The 10,339-nt window shown below is 70.2% G+C and overlaps 1 long non-coding RNA gene across 1 annotated transcript; it reads left to right on the forward strand.

The window, feature by feature from the left end:
• Positions 1-3,685: 3,685 nt before the first annotated feature.
• On the forward strand, positions 3,686-8,114 carry LOC129079539 (uncharacterized). The gene is made up of 3 exons (XR_008530069.1): positions 3,686-3,798; positions 5,206-5,380; positions 7,983-8,114. It is a non-coding gene; the product is annotated as an uncharacterized LOC129079539 (long non-coding RNA).
• Positions 8,115-10,339: the final 2,225 nt, after the last annotated feature.

The raw sequence follows: 10,339 nt of genomic DNA on the forward strand, positions 1-10,339 counted from the left end.
CAGGCCTTGGTTTTGTGAGGACCCGTCCGGCCGTGCATGTGGGGGCGAGGGCTGCGGTTCTGCGTGGTGCGCGGTGTCCCGGCTAACTGGTGAGTGGCCAGTGCTTTGCGCACTCTGCCACCAGGCCCCCTCCGGCCCCTGGGTCACCTGTGGGTCTGTAACACGTCCCCTCTCCCCTGTCCACGCAGAGGGACCTGGCCAGTCTGGGGGCCCTGACGCGTGTGTTCTGAAGGTCTCCTGGCCTCGGCGTCTCGGGGCAGGTGACGCTGGTGGCCGCGGTGCCCCAGCCCCCGTTTCGCTCTGAACTATGTTCCCTGTTCGCTCACGTCCGGGGGATCTGGCTGAGCCCCTGGGACACCGGGTGTGGAGAGAGGATGTCCGGGAGGTGATCGGGCGAGGTCATGGTGGTGGCGCCCCGGTCTGATCGGACCGGTGTCCCTAGAGGAGAAGGCAGAGCCACCAAGGGGCCCCATGAGGACACAGAGAGAGGGTAACCCCCCTGGAACCCCAGAAGAGAACCCCCACCAGGACCTTCCCTTGACGGTGCCTCGATCTTGGACCGCCTGCTCCCAAAACAGAAAATCTACTGCCCTCACTCCAGCCGCCCTGTCCCCGGTGGGTTGTGCGGGGTGAGCCAGCCGGCCAAGGGGCAGCCTGGGAATCGGGTCCCCTGCCTGGGGTGGGGTTGGCTCGGCTCCTCTGTTCCCACTGGGGTGCTGCCTGCCCGGGGTGGGGGGACCCCCGCGGACCCCCTCGCGGGGCTTCCCAGCTCTCCTGCTCCCCGACCCTCAGTGGGTCCTGACCCAGGACCCCTCCGGGCCCACGGAGCTCATCCGTTTCTGCTTCTGTCGCTGCCGGTCAGGCTCTGGACTTTAGGGTTAACAGCCACACCCCAGGCGCCAGTGAGATGCTGTGCAGCCACGTTCCGGAACGTTCCGGCGGCGCCTGCCCCGGGAGCGCAGCCGGCAGCGGCCGCCATCTTCCCGAGGCAAATAAATAAATGGATTAGAGTTGCAGCCCTCGGCGCGGCTGACACAGGGTGTGTTTGTGCACTGGGTGGAAGAGATTTCTCTAAATTTAATTATAATTTAAGTGTAAAATATGCCTCTTCGGTGCAAGTTTCGCGCCTCATGCATAATTACTTCGCCACTCTCTCCCAATCACCCCCTTACGACGCCTCTGTGTGCTGTGAGCGATTAATTTATAGGCTGGTAATGGGCTAAAACAACGTTTAAGTCATTTCGCCCAATGTAGCTTTTAAGGAGGGGTTGAGATAATTATTTAGAGGCACGTTTTATCACTTCGGAGCGTCACCCGGCTCTCCCTCCCACGCTGGGGCCTGCGGCCTGGCCCGTTCCCCCTCCGCGCCCCCTCCCCGCCCCGCTGCCGCCTTCGGTCGTTATAGGACGAGCTGGCTCCAAGCGCCCTAATTTGGCGGTGATGACACGGGGTGACACATGGGTCCCCGGCCAGGAGCGGGGCGGCTGCGGAGGGTGGAAGCCGGCTCCTCGTTAAGTCGGGGCGGAATTTATCGGCCGCTGGGCAGGCGCGGCTCGGAGGCCGGGTGGCAGGAGGCTTGGCCTGGGGCGGGGATGTGGTTCCGAGAACCCCGGTGCGGGGTGGGTGCGCCGCCGGGCAGGTGGCTCTGCTTTCACGGCCCGGCCGCGGCGGGGAGACGGCGGCCCCTCATCTCAGGAAACCCTCGCACGGCCGCGCAGGCCGGCCCCCCCGGCGGGCGTGCTGGTGGCTGCGGGGGCTCTTTTCATCCCCAGAGCGCGATGCTGGCGCCCGGACGGCTCGGGGCCGGGCCTGGACGCAGGACGAAGGGGCGGGGGTGGCGGAGGGGGGCTCTGACGGAGCCGGTGGGGGAGAGCAGGGGGCGCCGGCGCCGAGGCCCTGCCCGCAGGGCCCGATAGCCAGTCCAACCCCCCCCCCGAGGTGGGGGCGGGGACGGAGGGGGCGGTGGCCGAGCGGGGACACCGGGAAAGAGCAGGCCAGCGGTGGGCTGTTTAGGGGGATGTGCGTCCCCAGGGTGGAGGAGGATCCGCTCCGCTGCCGGTGGTCGCTGCTGGGGGAAGACGGAGCAGCGGCGGTGGTCCTGTCACCGTGTCCGGCCGGCCGGCCTCCGTCGCCCCGGTCCTCGCGGCCCCCCGGGGGGTTGTGGCAGCCCCGGCCGGGTGCGGGGCGGCCTGCGCCAACGGCGGCGGTCCGCGTCCGTGCGTCTCCTGCAAAGAGCCTCATAAAGGGGCCCCGACTGGAAATCAATTCTTTAGAGCTGAAATCAATACCAATAACTAATATTAATACTGATTATCTTTTGTTGACTGTGCGTCGCAGCTGGGGATGGATTGTTTCTGAGGGTGAGCAGAGGCGCCCCGCCGTGCGGCGGGGGAGGCGGGGGCCCTGCTGCCCCTGCCTCTTTCGTGGAGCTCGTCCCAGATCTCGTTCCCTGCCATGGTCCCCGCGAGGCTGGGCTCAGCAGCTGCACATGCGGCCGGGAGCCGCCGGCCTCTAGCTCCTGACGGGTGCCGCCGAGGGGAGGCGGGTTTGCGCTGTACCTGGGGCCCACATACCAGGGCGAGGGCCACACGGGGAGCGACAGCGTGGCTCCCATGCAGCCCGCAGCCTGGCGGCCCCGGCTCAGGCCTGCTCCGCCGTGGGGCCCCTCAGGGGCCAGCCCGCGCCTCTGCTCAGGGCCTGCGGGGCGGGAGCCCGGCGCCCAGAAAATGAAGCCACCCGCCGCAGAGGCCGGCCTGGCTGTCGGGCGTGGCGCTCTGCCGTGACCCCTCCCTCTCTCTAAGAGGGCCAGTCGCCAACTCCCACTTTCTGGGGGCACCGTCGGGGCCACGGGGAGCAGAGCAGGATCCGGGCCTGGGCCTCTGTCTGGCCACCCCCAGGCCCTCGCGTGTGCCCGAGGTCGCAGTCTGTCAACAGCAGGGGCACGAGGAGGACAGCAGCTCGTGTTGGGAGGCGCGGGAAGGGCCCTGTCTGCAGGGGCGGGGGGGGAAGGGGACAGGGACCTCCCTGGGGGGGCTGCCCCTCATCGGGTCCACCGGGCTGCCATCGGCGGGCTCCCTGGCCCCGTTTCTTTCTCTGTACATGGAGCAGCCATGGCGTCCCCACGGCAGGGTGGCGGCGAGGGTCCCCGGGCTGCCCTGCCCTGTGCTCAGACGGCTGCCTGGCCCGCGGACGCCGCCCGGGTGGCTGCCGTGACCACTGTTGCTGACAGAACAGGGGCTGCGGGGCCCGTCCGTCCCTCTTTGGATCCGGATTGGAATCTGAGGACGTCCCCGCGCCCTCAGCTCCCTCTGACGCCACCCGCCTGGGAGAGGCCGCTGACTGGGTCTGGCGAGCAAGGGTGGCCTCCGGCCTCCGCCCTCCCCCGCTGAGGTGTGCCGCGGCGGGCCGCGGTCGCCGCCGGCGCAGGGGTGCCCGTGACGCCTCAGGGGCGCACGGGAAGCTTCGCGTGCCTTTGGAGGCACAATGAGCACATGCATCCAGGAGAGAGGGCTGTGGGGAGGATCGCGAGTGGGCGCGTGTGCCTGTGTGCACGCGTGTGTGCACACGTGGGCCTATGTTTTGAGGACACAGTAGAAATTACTCATTATGCAGTGCCAGGTGGCCAGGTATTTACACAATTAGACATTCTCTGTGTCGTAAGTCGGGAACCTTCTGGGAAAAATTTCAGACTGACACGCAGACCTTAAACCTGGCAATCTGAGGAGAAGCTCGGGAATAGTCTAGAAGGAGGAAGAAAGAGAACCCCTGGGGAGCCAGCGAGAGTGCCCGGCAGCCGCGGTGAGAGAGGGCCCCAGGGTGCCCCCGCCGGCGGGGGAAGGCAGGCCTGAGGCCCAGGTTCCCCGGGCTGACCCGCGCTCCCTACGGGAGGGGCGCAGGAGGGGCGCGGGAGGGGCGCGGGGTGGGCCCCGCCCGCCCCTCACGGGCCCTCAGGAGCCGCTGGGGCCTCCCTGGGAGGCGCGGGGCTCAGGCCGTGAAGCCCCGCGAGGACTGAGGCCCGAGAACAGCCTCTGGGGGCGGCCCCAAGCCCGCCTGCCGCCTCACCATGTCTGGGGCCAAGCTGGGCGACCGGCCGTGCCTGTCGGGGGCCAGGTGGACAAGGACGGGTGGAGGAGTGGGGTTCGCTGAAGGCCTTCGAGGGGAGCGGCGATCGTGGGGTGTGGGGGCTGCGGGTGAGCCAAGAGTCGGGCTGGGGTCCCCAGGCGGGCGTGCGACTGGCTGGGGGGGCCCAGGCGGCCCCAGGGGCTTGACCAGCCCTCGGGTGGGGTGGGGTGGGGTGGGCCCCCCCGGGGCTGTGCCTACCCGACCGACACGCGGCCGCAGGGGGCAGGCTGCCGGCCCTGGTGTTGGGGTGCACGGGCTCCGGGGCTGGGGGCCGGCGGCCATCCGGAGGGAGCGGGGGGCGGGGGCCAGCTTCCCCTGGCCCGGCAGCAGGGTTGGGGGAGAGGGCCTTGCCCTCGAGGACTCTGGGTGTGTCGCTCGGCCACAAGTCACATCATTTTCTCTTGAGTGAGGACCATTTGTGCTCTCCCCACAAACACACAGGGACCAGAGAAGCTGGCCTGGGTTTGGTTTCCTCGGAAGTTTCTGGAAGGTCTAGGACAGGGCCCTGCAGAGAGGAAGTCGCAGGACAAACACTGCGGTGTGGAACAAGTCCCCCCCAGAGCTGTTTGGACAGCAGCCCAGGCCCTGAGCTGGGGGTGAGGTGGGGCCAGGTCAGGCGGCAGAGGGAGCGGGGACCCCGCGTCCCCAGCCCTGGGGTTCCACGCTGGCCCTGCTTCCGACGGCGGCGTGAGGGGCCGGTCCTCGTCTCTAGGCCCCGGTGTTCCCATCCTTGGGGTGGGGGCTGGGGGCACGGTCCGGGAGGCAGGCCCCCGGGCCCTCGAGGGTGGGGCTCCTTCTGGCCCCTCCTGGGCCCTGGCTGCGGCCGGCTCGGGCTCCCCTCAGGCCCAGGCCCCTCGGCTCCAGCGTGGCTGTCCCTGCCGCCCCTCCGAGCCGGAGCCCACCCGCTGGGCCTCACTGACCACCAGCTGACTCACTGACCATCGGCCTCAACACCTTGACGTGGACAGACAGACTGAGGACAAACTGGGGGAGGGGAGATGGGGCTGGGCCGGGGGACCGAAGAGGGGCTGCTCCCCTCGGCCACGCCTGTCCGTTACTCTCTCTCCGCACATCTGTCTGCAGCCCCACCGGACAGGGGCGTCCCTCCGCATGGCGTGCGGGAGGCCCTGACGTCAGCTTCCGGAGCCCCGTGGGCTCAGCCGGGCTGCTGCAAAGAAATGAAACGCGTGTTTGCCCGCTTACAGCGGGCCGCGAGGGGGCTCCCACGGCAGGCGGAATCGCTGTCTCCATTTTATAGGTGAGAGCACCGAGGCGCGGGGCTCGGGGTGCTGCCCGTCACCCACGGGGTGGGGGATCTCATCCACGTCGCTCTGATTCTGGAATCCGCGGGGCCAAGCCCAGGCCCCGGGGGGCGGGCGACGGGGGGCGGGGGGCGGAGCCCGCCTGCAGGCAGGTTCCAGGCTCGCAGCGTCGCCGCCCGCTGCTCCGGGCGCGCCCGCGGAGTTTTCCATGACGGAAGGGACTGAACGTTCCATCTCGAGACTCGGGAGGACCTGCGCGGCCTGGCTGTCCTCAGGAATGTTCTCAGAATCTCCACGGCGGCCTGTGAGGGCCAGCGTCCGCCCCCAGCCCTCTCCCCTGCGTGTACAGACGGAAGGAGGGAGGTTTCCCTGCCGGCGGAGGCCCCGCAGCCACAGGACCGGAGGTGGCCCGCCCGGGTCTCCTGGCCGCCGTCCTGCGCTCTTGTCCCCACGGGTGGCCCCCCTCGGACACGGCACAGGGAAAAGCGGCCTCCTTGGCTTCCTCCACATGTGGGGCTCGGAGGCCCGCACGCGGCAGAGCGTGTGCGCCTGGAGACTCCGGGGGTGTGGCCGTGGTCAGAGGGAACCCAGCCCCGGCGCCACTGGCAAGGCCACGTGACCGGTTGGGCCTCAGTCTCCTAATCTCTCAAATGGGTGTGGCCGCCTTTCCCTAGCAGGGCAGGCCCAGGGGCCCAGGGCCGGGCGCGCTCACCCGCCCAGCTCCTGGCCTGCGGGCGGCCTGGGTGGTTGGGGGCTGTCCCATGTCCCTCCTGCATGTCATTGCTTGCAGGTGCGGCCGGCTGGAGACACCGGGGGTTAACGCCCCACGAGCGACCCTCCGTCAGGTGTCGGTGGGCGGGTGCTCTCCTGGGGGGAGGGGTGACAGTCCTGGGGTGTGCTCTGCAGTCGGACAGACCCCCAGGGGACTGGGCCCCCCCAGCCTGCCGCAGAGCCCCGCCCGGGAAAGCGGCCTGCTCCCCACTGAGCGTCCAGGAGTGGCCGCCCGCCCCTGCGCCCGGGCTCCAGGCCTGCCTCCGGGGGCTTGGCTGAGACAGAGGCTGCTGGCTTGTCGCTGGGACCCACGGGAGAGCGGAGGACACAGAGGCCAGCCCCGTAAGCGTGACCGTGGCGGCGGCGCAGGGGGCTTCCTGGGGAGGCGCCCTGTGAGCGGAGTCTAGAAACAAGCGAGGCGGGGAGTCCGACCAGGGCTCCGGGCTCTGGAGACCCCCCTGCGCCCTGTCCCCCGCTGTGAGTGCCCTTCGGCCCGGCCTCTGGACAGCCGGCGGAGGCCTCAGTGACCGGCAGTGGGGGCAGGAGGCGGTGTGGACTCCCTGTGGACTCCCGGCCGCCCGCCCGGGCTCCCTCACTTGTGCAAAATTGATGTCGGGTCATTAGCGGCTGCAAAAGCTCTCAGGCAGTTAAACATTAGCACTGTGTGCTGGGAAGCTTGGTCGCCAGTGCCCAGGGCTGACGGTCAAGGCCGCGGCCCTCGGCCTTGGCTTTAGAGTTCTCCGGCAAACTGGGTTTCTACGTGGCCACCGCGACCCAGGGCCAGAGCTCCCAGGGTCTTGGAAGGGCCCCAGAAATGGGCCGGTTCCTCAAAGGAACTGCCGCGCGCCCCGGCGAGCTGAGGCCCCCTCGGGGGGGGGGGTGGCCGGGTGATGGGCAGCAGGCAGCTGGGTGGCAGGCGGCCACGCGGTTCGCTGGCTGGCCGGACCCCCCGACTGCCATTTCAGGCTGCATCAGAAGCTGCAGCCTCTGAAGCCCCTGTGGGGTGGGCCGGGCCAACACCCGCTGCCCCAGCGGAAGCCCCTAGGGCTGAGTCTCCAGCCGCTGGGGAGGGACGGGGAGGCTCACCGGGCCGCAGGGCCCTCCTCGCCCTGGACGGGGGCACCCTCTCCTCCGGGGCAAAGGCTGCGGCCAGCGGAGAGGGGGCGGGCCCCTGAGTGGTTCAGAGGAGGGAGGACACCCCGCCCCAGCAGTGTGACCCCCTCAGGCTCTGGGACCTGGCAGCCGGGGGTCCCCGGGGACATCAGCAGGCGTGTGGGTCCGCCTGAGCCGCCCTCCCCCGCGCCCCCCACCCTGGACCCTGGCACAGCAGCCGCTTTTCACAGTGGCCCGCCACGGCCCGCCCCCCCCCGCCCGACAAGGAAGGCCCCCGGCCCTGAGTCCGCCCTTCGGGCCGGGCCGGCCGTCTTTCAGGCGCGCGCGGGCCCGCTGCCTCTCAGACGCATGGCGGGGCCCCTGGACCAGGGCGGGCTGAGGTCCACCTCGGACACTGGACTCGGCATTGCCAGGCGAGGCAGGGGTCACTGGGAGGACTGCTGAGTGGACAAGACAGCGAGACTTGGGATCTTTCTGGAAGAGCAGGGCTGTTTGTTCACCAGCTGGGTGCCCCGGTCGTCCTCGAGGGGCTGAAACCCGTGGGGCGGGGGAGGCCGCGGCAGCGTTGGGAGCAAAGGCTTTGATGCCCGACCAGCGCAGGGTGGCCGTGAGCCGGTGTCGGTGTCCCCAGCCAGACGGGGAGCGCGGGCCCGGACGGGCCGCTGACGCTGGGCTGCTGCCACCCACACTTCGCTAACATTTGCCCCGTTGCAGTAGACACACCGAGTCACGGCAGGGTCGGGCGTACAACATGGCGAGCAGACGCGCATACACCTCATGAAGCGGCCGCCCCCCGCCGGCAAGTCCAGCGCACCCAGGGGCGTGTGGGGCGCCGCTGAGGGCCAGGTCCAGCCCGCCTCTCCGGCCCGTGGCCGCCGGCCCCTCCTGTGCATCGGAGCCGTGAGGGGAGCGTCGCACGGGGACCTGGGCCACCGCGGAGCCTCCCAGCCTCCACCTCCCGTTTGAACGTGGGGCCGGACGCCCCTGGAGCAGGCGGTCGGAGGCCCAGGGTGACAGAGCCCGTGGTGTCCCCGTGAGCTACGAGGGCCCGGCCCACCGAGGAGGCTGCGGGGACCTCGCCGGGCCCTCCTCTCCTGGACCCGGCACCCGCCAGGCGGCCAGGGGACCAAGCTGCTCGTGTGGAGAGGCTGATTTCCGGACCGGGGGCGGCGGGGCTGGCTGCTGAGGCCGGGGCCCCGAGGCCTGCGGGGTCTCCCCCGCTGTCCCCCTCAGAGCCGAGGGCTCGGAGACGCCATGGGACCCTGGGCCCTGCAGTGACACCGACCAGCCTGTTTGCAGCCCTGGACCTGGGGGAGCAGAGGGAGCAGAAAGCCCCCCGGGGCCCCTCCTCTGAAGACGCCTCAGCTCAGTTCCAGGACGGACTTCCCATTCCACTGAGGCATAGAATAAAAATCAGACAGCCCCCGGGTTGGGCAACTCCACTTTCTTTTTTAAAGGTTCTCTTCCTCTCAGTAAACACATCAGACCTCTCGATCAGCTTTTCTGTCTTGTTGACAGGCCAGAGGGCAGGTGGGGACAGGTCTGCCAAGTACTTCCGCTCTTCCTGGGCGACGGGGGAGGGGCTGCGGGCCGCACGGGGTGGCGGGGGGCGGTGAGGCGCAGAGCTGGTTCGAGCCCCAGCTTTGCCGGCGGCCAGCTGCACGGCCCGGGGCGGGTCCCCGGCATCTCGGAGCCGCCTCCTCCCGAGCGCGGTGGGAGGGCACGGTGCCGGGGCCTGGGAGGAGCGGGGCCCACGGCAGAGCCTGACACCGGGGTTCCGGGGTGCGCGAGCACACGTGAGCGCACGTGTGTGCAGGGGCGTCCCGGACACACGGGGAGGGAGTGTGGACGATGCGGAACAAGGAGGAGACGGAAGCAGGCGGAGAACCCGTCCGCCCCGCGGGGCGTCCAGCTGTAGAGGAGTCAGCCAGAGAACGAGGGCCGCGGGGAGGAGCACGTGGGGGAGGGGGAGGCAGGGCGGCCTGGCCGCAGAGCACCCCTGAGCCAAGGCCGGAGACACGGGCCGGCTGGTGGCCATGCTGAGGGGCGAGGGGGCAGCCACCACGAGGGCGCAGTGTGACTGAGGGAGAGAGACAGCCGCCATGACCAGGAGAGAGGCCACAGCGCCAGGCAGAAGCAGCCCCTCCGTGCTCCTGGGAGGGGCAGCTCCAGGGCGCCGGGGAGCCCGGAGGAGCCCAGGAAGGCTTCCTGGAGGAGGGCAGCGCTCTGGATGGTTCTGGATCGGTCGGCAAGTGACCTCTGCAGACGACAGCGGCCACCCAGGACAGGGGGAGGAGGGCGGATGTCCGGGAGGCCACCCTGGATGGGAGGCTCTCAGGGGCAGGAGGAGGAGCCCCGTCCCTTGGAATGGCCACACCCGCGTCCCGGTCCAGGCCTCGGGCTGCGTTCGGGCTCTGGGGCAACACCGCACCTGCCCGCAGATACCCCAGTTTCCTTCCAACGCATGAGCCCCGCACGAGGGTCCACCAGCCCGGCCCCCTCTGCAGGGCTGCCTCCCCGGCCTGGGCCGGGGGTTTTGAGTCTGGTGGAGGGGGAGCCGGTAGGCACGCGGGAGGGGCGGCCCTCGGCCTCGGGTCCCGCCTTTGGGCTGCAGGCCCCGGGGGCCGCCGCTGTGTGTGGCCTGGCCCTGTCTTGGGCCCGGAGCGTCTGGGCCCCGACTCCTGGGAGTCGCCACGGCCCCGTGGGCCATGCCGGCCACAGCCTGCAGGTCTCAGCGCCGTGGCTGCGCACGGGCCGCACAGGCTCCAGCCGCTGGACACCTTCGCCGCGCTCGCGGGCGCCCTGCTCTCCTGGGGGTCTAGGGCACGACCCCGGTGTTCATGTCGCTCACTCACTTGCTCCCCAAACTCCCGCCCCCTCCTTCATCTGCTCCTTCCCTCGTTGGGCCACGCAGCGCTGGACTCCAACTGGCTCCCCCTCTCTCCGCGGCAATGGGGGAGGGGCAGCGTGGCACCTGTGGCACGCAGTCCCAGGCCCGGCAGGAGAGGCGCCCCGAGCCCAGGCTCCGCCCCGTGCGACTCTTGATCGCGCCACGCCCCGGCCCTCCAGCT

The sequence above is a fragment of the Pteronotus mesoamericanus genome, unplaced genomic scaffold (genome assembly GCF_021234165.1).
Source record: "Pteronotus mesoamericanus isolate MK-2021 breed Mesoamerican mustached bat unplaced genomic scaffold, CSHL_Meso_final contig_78, whole genome shotgun sequence".
NCBI classification, from domain to species: Eukaryota; Metazoa; Chordata; class Mammalia; order Chiroptera; family Mormoopidae; genus Pteronotus; species Pteronotus mesoamericanus.